The sequence below is a fragment of the Schistocerca serialis genome, chromosome 10 (genome assembly GCF_023864345.2).
Source record: "Schistocerca serialis cubense isolate TAMUIC-IGC-003099 chromosome 10, iqSchSeri2.2, whole genome shotgun sequence".
Taxonomy (NCBI): Eukaryota; Metazoa; Arthropoda; class Insecta; order Orthoptera; family Acrididae; genus Schistocerca; species Schistocerca serialis.
Genome location: NC_064647.1, coordinates 170,795,099 through 170,811,007, shown reverse-complemented (window position 1 = coordinate 170,811,007; position 15,909 = coordinate 170,795,099).

Genomic DNA, 15,909 nt, shown 5'->3' with positions numbered 1-15,909 from the left:
TGATGCCATCGGCTGATAAAAATCGTCTTAACCACTAACAATATTCTAGCGTTTTTGTATGGAATTCCAGGCGCTAAATATTTAGCCTCTGAAATTATGTAAGATATTTGATGCTTTATTCACTATGGAATCACAGGGTTTACTCTCGCTAACCCTGGAAAATTGAGAAGACGTTTTGCGCTTTATTCAGGGTGTATGTTCGTACAGCCTGCAAAAATGAAAAGAGTTTCGTGCTTTATTCTTTATGGAACTGCGGGCGGGATGGTCATTCCGTCTGTTCTTTAAAGAATTTTATGCTGTTCTTTAAAGAATTTTATGCGATTTCTTGATGAAAGTTGACGTCCGACTTTTACCATCGCTAAAATAATAAATGAGAAAAAGCCATCGCCTAGAGATGCACTCGCATAAAAGGTTATTAAATTTAGTTGGAACCCACGATGGGTCCCAACCTCATTACCGAAAGTCAGCGTTCCAATGCAGACCCAGTCTGAAGACCGTCGCCAGAATGCGTACTTAACTCTTCTGGGCGATCGCTGTTTTTTAAAGTATTCGTATACAATACAAATTTTTTATCTCCACCGAGATTGTACAAATAATTCTTTCATCTGTTAATTTATTTATGAATATAGAGATTATATCTGCATCATTGTCAGGAAAACATACAGTGTATAGGTACATAAGCAAAAGTCCCGACACGCTACGATAAAAGTTTACTGTCCATTAAAATTGCTACACCACGAAGATGACGTGCTAGAGACGTGAAATTTAACAGACAAGAAGAAGATGCTGTGATATGCAAATGATTAGCTTTTCAGAGCATTCACACAAGGTTGGCACCGATGGCGACACCTACAACGTGCTGCCAAGAGGAAAGTTTCCAACAGATTTCTCATACACAAACAGCAGTTGACCGTCGTTGCCTGGTGAAAAGTTGTTGTGATGCCTCTTGTAAGGAGGAGAAATGCGTACCATCACGTTTCCGACATTGATAAAGGTCGGATTGTAGCCTATCGCGATTGCAGTTTATCGTACCGCGACATTGCTGCTCGCGTTGGTCGAGATGCAATGACTGTTACGAGAATATGGAATAGATGGGTTCAGGAGGGTAATACGGAACGCCGTGCTGGATCCCAACGGTCTCGTATCACTAGCAGTCGAGATGACAGGGATCTTAGACACGTGGCTGTAAAGGATCGTGAAGCCACGCCTCGATCCCTGAGTCAACAGGTGGGGACGTTTGCAAAACAACCATCTGCACGAACATTTCGACGACGTTTGCAGCAGCAGCTGGGAGACCATGGCTGCGGTTACCCTTGACGCTGCATCATAGACAGGAGCGCCTGCGATGGTGTACTCAACGACGAACCTGGGTGCACGAATGGCAATACGTCATTTTTTCGGATGAATCCAGGTTCTGTTTACAGCATCGTGATGGTTGCATCCGTGTTTGGCGACATCGCGCTGAACGCACATTGGAAGCGTGTATTCGCCATCGCCATACTGATGTATAACCCAGTGTGATGTTATGGGATGCCATTGGTTACACGTCTCTGTCACCTCTTGTTCGCATTGACGGCACTTTGAACAGTGGACGTTACATTTCAGATGTGTTACGACCCGTGGCTGTACCCTTCATTCGATCCCTGCGAAACCCTACATTTCAGCAGGATAATGCACGACCGCATGTAGCAGGTCCTGTACGGGCCTTTCTGGATACAGAAAATGTTCGACTGCTGCCTTGGCCAGCACATTCGCCAGATCTCTCACCAACTGAAAACGTCTGGTCAATGGTGGCCGAGCAACTGGCTCGTCGCAATACGCCAGTCACTACTCTTGATGAACTGTGGTATCGTGTTGAAGCTGCATGGGCAGCTGTACCTGTACATGCCATCCAAGCTCTGTTTGACTCAATGCCCAGGCGTATCAAGGGCGTTATTACAGCCCGAGGTGGTTGTTCTGGGTACTGATTTCTCAGGATCTATGCACCCAAATTGCGTGAAAATGTAATCACATGTCAGTGTAGCAATTTTAATTGCCAGTAGTGTATTACCAATGACAATAAACACTAGCGTGGCCACTGTAAGCGACGGAAAAGAGAGATCTTTCCTATGCCGGAAGGCGAAAGACAAATGATGGAAACATTTTTCATTTTTAATCTTTTTTTTTTTTGTGACAGTTGTTAGAGAGACTTTGTCGTTAGATCTCGTGGCGAGAAGACGTATTTCTTGTGATACAATATGTTGTCTGAGTAATAATTTTATGAAAATGAGGTCTGAGAGTTCGTTTTTGTGCAAAACCACGAAAGTTTTCTTTGCTTCCACGCATTATCCCAATGTCATGTCACTGTAGCTGTCTGCATCAGAAGAGGAAGTCAGATTAAGAATCAATAGTGTACACACGGTCAAGAATGATAACTAATTATGACGGAAGGAGAACCATTTTACCAACTTGTGTACATCTCAACAGAAGAGCGAATACAGGAATCGATGTAAGTTAAAAGTGAGACATTGCATTCGCTTAAAAATCCATAAGGAATCAAAATGTTAAAAGTGCGAAAAAATCAATTAGTTTCATTAATTACATTAAAATTTGTGAATATAAATTTGCATAACTTGCGACCTGGTGGTATGACACTGAGAAAGCCATGAAACCAGTTGTGAAAATTATTCCAAATTATTTATGACATTGTATGAAAATTTTTTGCATGTATTAATTATTTTCAAATTTTCATGTCCAACATCGTGACTGGGAGCAAAATACTCAGAACCAGAAATTATTGTGGATAAAGTAACCAATTAAGAAGGGAATCAAAAGTGAAACCGGAATTTACGGAAAATTTTGGAAATACGCTGTTTGTTTCATCGCATCAAAGATAGGACCACTACGCAACCACTTGCTTAGTTATGGTTGGTAGCATCTCCTGCGTAGTAATTACACATCCTTTTTCGTAATTTCCCTTCCTAAATGTATTGTAGTGAGTTAAGAAATTTTATGTAATGATTAGCGCAAAAAAAGTTTCAAGGTTTTGTGTCATAACATTTCGTGCGGCCGGCCGCGGTGGTCTATGGATTCTAGGCGCTCAGTCCGGAACCGCGCGACTGCTACGGTCGCATGTTCGAATCCTGCCTCGGGCATGGATGTGTGTGATGTCCTTACGTTAGTTAGGTTTAAGTAGTTCTAAGTTCTGGCGGACTGATGACCACAGATGTTAAGTCCCTCAGTGCTCAGTTCCATTTGAACCATTTCGTGCGTCATAAAGTAGCCAATTAACGCTTGACGACACGTAAATCGTATTTTTAAATTTACAAAAATAACATTTCAATCATCTGTTTTCCAAAATTTTTAATTTTAACATCCAATCATAATGGCACAAAAATAAGTTTCCATTATTGTTGACATTGACAAAAACGAAATGGGCCAAGATGGCGTACAATTGCAATACAGAACATCTGAAATACCAGCGCCATGTCCTCCACACTTAGACGTATTAAGTAGTTCAGAGATGAACATAACCGAAGTGACAAACGCTAGTGAGCTTTCACAGAGCTCTAACTTTGATGATACGTTGATGACAATAGATGAATCTACATCACGTATCTCAGCGAGCAACATTCTTGCTCGCACAAGAATACATAGAAAACGCACATAACATGAGTTTTGACGACACTTTACCGTCACCCATCACACGAAATCCAAATGTTAATTTACAAAGTACAGCTATTAGCAACCAAATTACATTAGGTAGCAACCAAAATAGCCCACTTGCCGCGATATTTCAAAAACTTGATAGCTTGAGCACCGAAATAAGAAATACAAACACAAAGTTGCGTGCAGCCATAAAAAATATAGACATCAGTTTGCGAACAGACATAAATACAAAATTTGACCGTCTGTCACAAAACCTAAATATAGTCACACGAGACATAAACAACATAAAACAAGGGCAAAAAGAAGTTTTAAAAGATTTTCAAGATACAGTCACACAACAGATCAGTGATTTGACAAAGAATTTCCGCGAGGAAATGACTAAAATTAAGAGGCATGGAAAAACAGTTAAAGCAAGAAGTACTTTCCGAAGTTAACAATGACATGACGGAAGTAAATCAGAAACAAGACACTCTTAACGAGCAGAATGATACAGTAGAGCAACAAATAAAAGCGTTTAAAGACACGCGCACACACACAAACTTGGAAGCTACACAAACACAGTTCTCCTTCCGCCATAATTAATTCTCATTCTTGACCGTATGTACAATATTGATTCTTAATCGAACTTCCTCTTCTTATGCAGGCAGCTACAGTGACATGACATTGGGATAATGCACGGAAGAAAACCAGCGACATCTAAAACAGATTGCGTCATGTTAGAGGAAAAATTGTTTTGTGTACGAAAATTTTAACCTGAACGAATCGTTCACCTTAAGAGGCAACGACAGTCGCCAGCCTTAGACTACGTCATCACGAACGACATTCTAGCATTTTTGTACGGAATTCCCGAGGGAGAATATTCTCCCTCTGCAAACTTAAAGCAATATAAAGTCGCCTACAGACTTACGATAATTTCGATAGCGGTGAAATGACGCTATCAGCGATACATAGAAATCGCTTAAAAATTGTTTCTCTAAAACGGAGTCGATCAACAAGCAGCTTACATACAACAATAAGCAAGTGTTCGTGATTATTGACGAGGAGAATAATCGATGGTTTAAAGCCAAGGATATCACGGAATACAAAGATACACCAAAAGCGGTTAAAGAACATGTCAGGGGAAAACATAGGCGCTTTTATAGAGATTTTAGACTGGGTGATTCATCCAGTAAAGAAACTATAAAACATAATACAAATTTCATTAATTATCGGGCCTTTATTGGTTTGGGTTGTTTGGGGGAAGAGACCAAACAACGACGTCATCAGTCTCATCGGATTGGGAAGGACGGGGAAGGAGGTCGGCCGTGCTCTTTCAGAGGAACCATCCCGGTAGTTGCCTGGAGCGATAAGAGAAATCACGGAAAACCTAAATCAGGATGGCCGTACGTGGGATTGAACCGTCGTCCTCCCTATGACGAGTCCTGTGTGCTAACCACTGCGCCACCTCGTTGGGCGGGCCTTTATTCGTTAGTTTTTAAGTAAAAAATGAAAGTAGCTAAAAAATTTAAAGATTGGGTTTGTGATTAAGTTCTTCCTTCGATTCGAAAATTCGGCGAATATAAAGTGCGACAAACAGTAGAAGAGAAGGAGCAGCTCGCCATCGACTTCCAAAAAAGACTCTCGGTAGAGTCAAAAGAGAAAGAAGAATTAAAAGAGGAAAACAAAAGACTCGAACAATTCAACATGAACGTGAAGGTCTTCATCGACAAAGTCAAACAGAAAACAAAAAAAATGGGTACAATTACATAGCTACTGCAAAAAGGTCCCCTTCAATCAACAACTTTAAAGTGGTAAAAACAGAGAATTTGTCTATTCAAAACTCGAATTTCATTTCTTCACACAACGAGCAAGATAAATTTTATATCTGCTTGTACAATAAAGTATACGATGTCCTTAAAGCAGAAAAGATGATTCACGAGTTATTGGACGAATTCAGAGATAAAAAGAACAAGGAAATCTTCGTTTTACATTATCCACCACTGCTCGAAATTGTTAAATTGAGTATTCGACTACATTAATGATCAAACTAAATAACGCCCGAAGAATTGGAATTATTTGATACAGTAGAATTGAAAGAGAAAATAAATCAAGCTCTTGATGATTATTTGGCGTCAGCTAAAGACGACCTACGTTTAACTGGATCAGAATTGTTGGATCGAGTAAAAACTGAACATCACATTAACAACACAAAGATCTAGAATTGCTTCAGAGAACAATGGAAAAGCGGTAAAGAGCCGATTACACACAAAGAATTTAAAATTACAGTTACTTATTAATCAACCCGTTTGCAGGAAAAAGCCTGCTGACTGCATCTGCTTCAGCAGTAGCTGAATTGATATACTGTCGGAAGTACTGAAATGATGCTACCTAACATTCGTTTTTTTCGTCCATTGACACAGTCTAAGACAACTTTAGCTGTCGCTGAATTGATAGTCCCATTTCAGGACTATCAAAGTATATACAAAATTCATCTTGCAATTTTTCGTCCGCCTATTCTAAGACTGGCCCAGCTAGAAATGTTGGCGACTGCCGTCAATCACGGACTCTTTATTTACCCAACTGTTGTGTGAATTATCGAAGCCCAACCACTTAATATAAACTTGATCGCCTTTCTTTTTCAGAACTTTTTTCAACATCTGGATATTTCGTCTTCTGCAGCTCATGCTCATGAAAATTTCCTTTCACTTCTTCGCCATCTAAAGAATTCAATTTATATGTGACTGGGCTGGAATGGACAACAGACGCTATTTCAAAGATTACTGTAGACCAGTTTGCAGTGTAACCATCCTCAAAAAGTCCTTTCACTTTACTGATCCTCACTTTGTTCCCAATTTTAATGTGGGCTCAGCATCCAGCAAATTTGTCGCGTAAATGGTCTTCAGCACGATTTTTTCAGCCTCTTCATTTACGTCTCTTGGAGTCATTTTTATAGTCGAATGTCACGTTTTTGAATTCGCCAAATAGTTTCGAGACTAGATCGATCCATTGGTAATTTCCTTGAAGAGCAAATTTCTTCCATATCTTTCCCTTAAGTCAGAATGAGATTTTCCCTCTGCAGCGGAATTTGTGCTGATATGAAACTTCCTGCCAGATTAAAACTGTGTGCCGGACCGAGACTCGAACTCGTGACCTTTGCCTTTCGTGGGCAAGTGCTCTATCATCAATGCTACCCAAGCACGACTCACGCCCGGTCCTCACAGCTTGACTTCTGCCAGTACCTCGTTCCTACCTCTTCCCTTAAGTGTTCTGTTGAATCGTCAACAACAGATGCTTTTATCTCTGTAAAAGTCGAATAATGATTAATGCTGTATTTCTTCATCAGCTCATGAAACTCTTTATTGTACAATTCTTTACCATTATCAGTCTGTAAATTTTTTTGGGCGTCGGGCGCTGAATATTTTTTCGAGAGCATCAGCCACATTCTTTCCCGTTTTAACTGGAACAGCGCAGGCAAGTTTAGAAAAGACGTCGACGACGGGCAATAAATACTTGTATCCTCTGTTTATCTTCGAAATTCCTTTCAATTTGCGAGAGTCTATTTCGACTAAGTCGGCCTGCCATAGATCATCTAGACCTAACGAAATTACGTTTCTTCGTGTAAAAGTTTTTCTCATTGGTTTATGCAGCTCATTGATGATTTCTTGACGAATGGAGGTGGGTGAATTACCAACCTTTTCACCGACTGCTGAAGCAGTCTTACAAGGGAACCTCCCCAACGCACCCCCCTCAGATTTAGTTATAAGTTGGCACAGTGGATAGGCCTTGGAAAACTGAACACAGATCAATCGAGAAAACAGGAAGAAGATGTGTGGAACTATGAAAAAAATAAAATATACAAACTGAGTAGTCCATGGCATGATATGCAACATCAAGGAAAGTATGGGCTTCGTAGCGCTGTGGTCCCGTGGTACCGTGAGCAGCTGCGGAACGAGAGGTCCTTGGTTCAAGTCTTCCTCGAGTGAAAATTTTACTTTCTTTATTTTCGCAAAGTTATGATCTGTCCGTTCGTTCATTGACGTCTCTGTTCACTGTAATAAGTTTACGGTCTGTGTTTTGCGACCGCACCGCAGAACCGTGCGATTATTAGACGAAAGGACGTGCCTCTCCAATGGGAACCGAGAACATTTGATCGCAAGGTCATAGGTCAACCGATTCCTCCACAGGAAAAACATTTCTGATATATTCTATACGACACTGGTGTCGGCATGTGCGTCACATGACAGGAATATGTTGTCGACCCACCTAACTTGTACACTTGGCGAATGGGTAAAAAGATTTTTCTACCTTGCCCGATTTAGGTTTTCTTATGGATGTGATAATCACTCCCAAAAAAGTGATGAAAATATGAGTTTGTCACATAAACTGAAAATAAAAGAATTAAACTTTTCACTCAAGGGAAGACCTGAAGCAAAGTACCTCTCATTCCGCAGCTGCTCACGCTAACCACGGGACCAGGCGCTCATAAGCCCATACTCTCCTTCAAGTTGCCTATCTTCCGCATGGACTACTCAGTTTGTATATTTTGCTTATTTTTTCATAGTTCCACACAACTTCTTCCTGTTTTCTCGATTGATCTGTGTTCAGTTTTTCAAGGCCTATCCACTGTGCCAACTTACAACTAAATCTGAGGGGGGTGCGATGGGGAGGTTCCCTTGTAAGAGCGTTTTAAATTGTGGTGTTAATTTTTGATACAGCAAATTAATAGTTTCTAATAAGTAAATTTCAATTGTGTTCGTACCTCAGTGTCACTGCAAGCATTTCAGTAGGAGATATGCAGTTTCGCATGTTGTTGTCTTCATGTTGCAAATGAGTTTGTACAATTGACAGTAATTTGTCAAACGTTGTTTTCGACATCCTGTAAAAATTAAAGTGCTTTGTGTCGTCCTGTCGTAGTTTTTCATGTAGCGTACTGAAGGCACCAAATTTAAATCGATCTTGCAGCACAGGATGCACCGAATACTTCCTACGACGACGCTGTTCCTTTTTGTAAAAATAATATAGTGCAAGTAGAGTGCAGAGGTCGCTGTTATCCGTCCTACTGCTCCGTTGCGCACAACTCGACTGCAGTATTTCCGGCGCCATCTCCGTGGACAAGGGAGTCCGGTTTTCTACCGGCCGGCAGAAACGCCGGTCCGGCGAATATTCTTGTCGTGGACAAGGGGCCATATTCTGCAGTTCTGCGTATTGAAACGTCCTCGGAGATGTCCAGGAAATGTTCCAAGACCATCCATTGTCCACTTCTATGCGAACAAGAAAGTCTAGAGCGAAAGTTTTTCTTGCTGTCAATTCAGCAGGAAGCAACTGTACCGTCCCCTTAGAAAAATTATTGAATTGCTGTGCTGATAAATCTCTTGCATTACTTGATTTTCAAACAGCTGAGCAAAACTGAACGTACTCTGACATTTCACTCTTTAACTATTCTGATCAACACTAAACTGACACACAGTATTTTTTAGCGCAACGCAATCTGACTTTCAATAATCCCTACAAAAGAATGGCCCTCACTAACATTAACCTATACCTTTCACAAATGACTTACCTCACAAAAATCTTCGTTACTCGAACTACTGCAATACAGCGAGCGCCACTACTGCCAGCTAAATAAAATATTCAAACTACTGAAGGCACTAACTACTGATAGTCATAGTTAGCAAATGAAAGATTGTGATAGAGAACAAACAATGTATTTACCTTAATAGTGTTCGAAAGTCATAATATATATAGCAGTTCATGACATCCATTCTTACAAATGTACTGTTTCCGATGGACACACGTCCAGATCATCCGCTCTCAAAAATCCGCCATCTCACTTCCCCACATCCACCACTGCTGACGGCTCACCTCCAACTGCGCAACGCTACGTGCTGTTAAGAACCAACCGCCCATCACTACAATAGCGAATATTACAACAATGCCAACCAGCCACAGACTGCACACAGCACAGCCAGTGATTTTCATACAGAGCGCTACGTGGCGTTACCAACATAAAAACCTAAACAGCCTACTTACACAACTGATGACCATTGATGACCTTGTATGGATGGCAGTGCAGGATGTTTCGTAGGATGTTATACACCATGATCGCAGGCATGCCCAACGGTCGGAAAATTCCCAGTGCCCTGCACATTTGCACACCGCCGCTCGACCCTTTTCTGCAATGCTGTGGCCACATCTTCAAGAGACATCGAATCAAGTGCTTTCCTCCGTTGCACTTCCAAAAAACCTGTCTTTTCGAGTTTTGTCATCATTTTCTCCACATCTTCAGCAGATGCCGCACCAAAGCTTTTTTTTCTCACCCTTGAGTGTCCGGAACTTCTACAGGGCTACTGCCGCACAGTCAGCATTCTTGCGAAAGAACTTTACCAGCAGTGCGCTGTCCTTCACAGATAAAGTCATGTTGGGCGTTTGGAAAGCAAATTGAGGAACAGCTGTGCTTCCATGCTTATGCTGACGCTTAAAGCGCCATCTGTTTATCAAATTTTCATTGAATTATTGTTTAGCCTCCCCCCCCCCCCCCTCCCGCGTGCCCTGAGTCAATAATTTGCTGTTCAAATCTGCGTTATTGTGAGCAGTGATTCTGTTTTTACACCGTTCTGAACCTGAAAGTTTAATGATGGATACACTCTATTCTTCATCTGAAGAACACAGAAAAAAAAGCAGAAGAAAGAGGAACTGTCGGAACAAAAAAGTAAAATTGTAAAAATTGTATGTCCCTAACCACGGTTACTTTTATCTTCCCTCACTTTTTTTCTGTTGTCTCTCCGACTCTTGTTGTCCATACATCTGTTCAAAATAGGAAACTTAGTTAACGGCTGTTTCTTGCCTTAGAAAATTATTATCTAGTGAAAAGTAACGCATATTTCTACTTGCACATACAATTTTTTCTGTTTCAGATTCTTATATCCTATACAACTGAATAAATAGCAGGCTTCTCTGGATCCAGCCTCCCGCGTCCAGGTGGTGTGTGTGTGTGTGTGTGTGGGAGGGGGGGGGGGGGCGGGGCACACTGCAGGTATAAGGGGACCGACATCCACCACATCCTGGCCGAGGTGCCGCTCCTTCAATTCCGCATCCTCTCCGCTGCCACTTCCTTTTAGCAGCAAACCCGTCACTCTCCTACCCACCGCCTGGCCTCCACTCGATGACCTCACCTTCTCTTCCGCCCCCCACGACTCCACATTCACTAGTCACCTCATTTCATGCCAATTACTGTTTCTCATATCATCGATCCATCTCCTCACCACGTCATGCCATTCAGCCACCCCCCCCCCCCCAACACGCCAACCCCATCACCCTCACACTCCCTCACACTCCCTAACACTGGCCTAATCCTGACAGGCCCTTCCTCTTTTCTCCATCTGTCACTGTCTGACTTCTTTCTCTCCCCCCCCCCCCCCCTCCCCTGGCCACACTCCACCGCCTCAAGATTGTCTGCCACCGCCTCACCGACGCCACCACGAAGAAGAGGCCAGGATAATGGCCTTTCGCTTTCATTTAACTCTTACTGTCCCTCCTCCTCTCCTTTAATCTGTCATTTACTTGTAAGTCACCGGCTAGCCAATGGGCCGTTCGTTTTCCTCACACTCCTACTATCCCTTCTACTGTCCTGTCAGGTTTCATTTAAATACCACGCCGGGGCCAGTCAATTGGACCGTTCTTTCAACATTATATATATATATACAGGGTGTTACAAAAAGGTACGGCCAAACTTTCAGGAAACATTCCTCACACACAAAGAAAGAAAATATGTTACGTGGACATCTGTCCGGAAACGCTTACTTTCCATGTTAGAGCCCATTTTATTACTTCTCTTCAAATGCTGATGCAGCCCTGGAGAATGGCGTATTGTATCACAGCCGTCCACAATACGAGCACAAAGAGTCTCTACATTTGGTACCGGCGTTGCGTAGACAAAAGCTTTCAAATGCTCCCATAAATGAAAGTCAAGAGGGTTGAGGTCAGGAGAGCATGGAGGCCATGGAATTGGTCCGCCTCTACCAATCCATCGGTCACTGAATCTGTTGTTGAGAAGCGTATGAACACTTAGAATGAAATGTGCAGGAACTCCATCGTGCATGAACCACATGTTGTCGTACTTGTAAAGGCACATGTTCTAACAGCACAGATGGAGTATCCCGTATGAAATCATGATAACGTGCTCCATTGAGCGTAGGTGGAACAACATCACCAACAATGCCTGCCCAAACGGTCACAGAAAATCTGTGTTGATGACGTGATTGCACAATTGCGTGCGGATTCTCGTCAGCCCACACATGTTGAGTGTGAAAATTTACAATTTGATCACGTTGGAATGAAGCCTCATCCGTAAAGAGAACATTTGCACTGAAATGAGGATTGACACATTGTTGGATGAACCATTCTCAGAAGTGTACTTGTGGAGGCCAATCAGCTGCTGATAGTGCCTGCACACGCTGTACATGGTATGGGAACAACTGGTTCTCCCATAGCACTCTCCATACAGTGACGTGGTCAACGTTACCTTCTACATCAGCAACTTCTCTGACGCTGACATGAGGGTTATCATCAACTGCCACGAAGAATTGCCTCGTCCATTGCAGGTGTCCGTTCTAGGTCTTCCCCAGTCGCGAGTTCCGTGCTCCCTAAGACTCCGATCAATTGCTTCGAACGTCTTCCTGTCGGGACACCTTCGTTCTGGAAATCTGTCTCGATACAAACGTACCGCGCCACGGCTATTGCCCTGTGCTAATCTATACGTTAAATGGGCATCTGTCAACTCCGCATTTGCACTGACTGCAAAACCACGTTCGTGGTGAACACTAACCTGTTGATGCTACGTACTGATGTGCTTGATGCTAGTACTGTAGAGCAATGAGTCGCATGTCAACACAAGCACCGAAGTCAACATTACCTTACTTAGGCCAACTGGCGGTGAATCGAGGAAGTACAGTACATACTGACGAAACTAAAACTTGGAAATTAATCGTTTCCGGACACATGTCCACATAACATCTTTTCTTTATTTGTGTATGAGGAATGTTTCCTGAAAGTTTGGCCGCACCTTTTTGTAACACCCTGTATATTAAAAAAAAACACAGCAGAAAAGGCAAGTCAAAAATCATAACCACCATGTCATCTCCACACCACCACACCATGAAAGAAGGAGAAGTGCCCCAGAGGCGCTAAGACTTCGCTCCCAGCTGAGGGTCGAACCCTCCGTCATGTGCGTCTGCGTCTGCGAAGTCGCGGCGCTTCGCCAGAAGATGATGAGTATGTCACGCATGTAAATGTCGCAGTTTGAAGACACCGCCACCCAGCTGGAAGCCCGAGAACTCTTCACCAGCTGTATACACCAGGAAAGCATACAATCACATTTACCTTATAACAGACCAATCACATTAATGCAACAATCTGTCAGTAGCCTGAATGACGACATTTTGTAGCACGTACTGCTGGGAGAGGTGCAGGAAGAGAGTGTTGCTGTGGGAGGTACCGACAGGGGTGTGGAGCGGTACTGATTCCAGTGCCTTGGCCTGCTACGACAGGTGTCTCTACTGAGGATCCCTGGCGCGAACAGCACAATCGAGGTAGTCCCACACATTCTCGATTGGGTTTTGATCTGGGGCCAGAGCAGTGTGATAAACTCAAGCTGGTGCTCTTCGAACAACGCACGTACACTGTGAGCTGTGTGACACGTTGCATTGTCCTGCTGGTAGAAGCCATCGTGCCGAGGAAAAACACACTGCATGTAGAGCTCCCCGACCATAGATGCATATTTGTGCCAATCCATTGTGACTTGCAAAATGAAGAGATCGGCCGCGAAATGGTGGACCCTTCCGACGATTGTCGCATTGTGTTTACTTTCCAGCGTTTCGCGCCATACACGCTAACAGCCATGTGTCAGGATGATTCATCTGAAAAGGCCACATATCGCCACCAGTGGACGTCGAGTTATGGTATCGGCGTGTAAATTGCAGCCTTCGTCATCGATAAATAGCAGTCAGCATGGGAGCGTAAACAAGGTGCTTGCTGTGGAGGCACACATGCAGCGACTTTTGCTGAATGGTCGTAGAGGGTGCACTCTTAGCAGCCCCTTGGTGGTCACATGGTCAACAGTCGCACGTCCATTCCTCTGTACAGATCTCTGCAGCTGTCATTCACCCATGTCATCTTTGGCCGGTGTGTACCACAGTTGCCTCGGGGCCTGTTTTTTTTTTTGTCATGCACGGTATACTGTAACCACGCTGGCACGTGAACAGTTTACAAACTTAGCTGTTTGGGAAACACTTCCACTCTTCGCCTGAAAGCTGATGACCACGTCCTTTTGACATCAGATAAATCACTTCGTTTCTCCATCAAGGTAATGACTGCACTGTCTTCCCCATCCCCCTGACACGCTTCATATACCCTCCTCCACTGCTAGAGCTGCGACTGCTCACCATGAGTAACTACTGCTCTTTGACGTTAAACACAGACTTTATTTATATTAATGTGAATGGATTATATCAAACTTCCTGGCAGATTAAAACTGTGTGCCGGACTGAGACTCGAACTCGGGAGATCGAGTCTCGGTGCAGCACACAGTTTTAATCAGCCAGAAAGTTTCATATCAGCACACAATCCTCTGCAGAGTGAAAATTTCATTCTGGAAACATTCCCCAGGCTGTGGCTAAGCCATGTCTCCGCAATATCCTTTCTTTCAGCAGTGCTAATCCTGCAAGGTTCGCAGGAGAGCTTCTGTAAAGTTTGGAAGGTAGGGGACGAGGTACTGGCAGAAGTGAAGCTTCTGTAAAGTTTGGAAGGTAGGGGACGAGGTACTGGCAGAAGTGAAGCTTCTGTAAAGTTTGGAAGGTAGGACACGGGGTACTGGCAGAAGTGAAGCTGTGAGTCGTTCTTGGGTAGCTCAGATGGTTGAGCAGTTGCCCGCGAAATGCAAGGTCCCGAGTTCGAGTCTTGGTCCGGCACACAGTTTTAATTGGCCAGGAAGCTTCATATCAGCCCACACTCCGCTGAAGAGTGAAAATCTCATTCTGGAGTGGATTATATATTTACATTGCTTAAATCCGGTCTAAAAACATTACTTATCAACTGTATAAGAAGTTGCAGTTGACATAAAGATTGTTCGATTCATTTACGTAATAAAATGAAGACGTGCAAATTCGATGGGCCTCGTTGTAACGGTGCTTGATTAAAATAATTTGCCCTTACTCACATGTCACTAGTATGTAGTATACCCACACCTAACACAGCTAAAGCCATGATATTCCCTTTAGTGAATTTATTTAGAATTAAAATAATTCACTTAGTTTCTCGCCATGTAAATAAATTCAGTCTGATAATAATGCTGAGCTGTGCTGTGGCTTGCATTGGTGGTGTTTGTAGATTTCCGCCCTCTGTTGGAGGCCAGACCGTATCATTTAGTTGGCATGGTTGCAGTTGTCTTCTTTTTGTGTTGACTGGCACCACTCTGTTTCGCAAGTGTTACCTGTCCGCTAGTGGCAGCAGCGGCGGTTATCGATATGTAGCTGTTGCACTACTTTTGGGGCGACGTCGTTGTTTTTCTGGGTATAGTCGGTTGGGGACTGAGGAGGTGCCAGGTCCGCGCAGTGCGAGAACACGCCGGGACCACTGGAGAGGCGCGTGGACTGCCGGATCGAAGGGCTGTGGTCACGAGGGTGCACGACCGCGTCGTAAACCGGATCCTCGAATTATTAAGATGGGTGCACTTGAATTCAGGTAGAGAAACCTCCACCATTGTGATATCTCGCGATTTTCCAGTGACTTGGGTCATGTTGCTGCTCATAGTGTTGCCGAGGCGAAGAGCAGCGAGTGGAGTGCTTGGGGAAAGCGGAACTGATTAGCTTTCCTCTACTTCTTGTTACTATTTGCTGCGTTCAGTTTTTTACAATTAAGTTCAACCAGCGGTATATTTTTCCTGCCTGGTGGCCGCTAACGCTCCATTTACCTGCCCTGGGATTTGGTGTATGCAATGGCAGTGCGCGTTTCCTCACCTTGCCGCTGCTGTCCGGTAAGGAGTGTAGTTTTGACAGCTTTCTTGACTGCAGGCCGGTTGGTGATTTTTCTACTCTGGTGGTAGTGATTCCTCTCTCGTTTTGGAGCTCTAAACACAGTATTCTGGGGACTTAGTGCAGACCGACGATTCCGGTTTTGGCGTATTGTTCCATCGTTGCATTTGGTTTGTCGGACGTCAGGTAGCTTAACCGAGTTATCATTAGTCATTCGTTGGACTGCCACTAGTCTGAGTTACCTTCTTGTGAAATG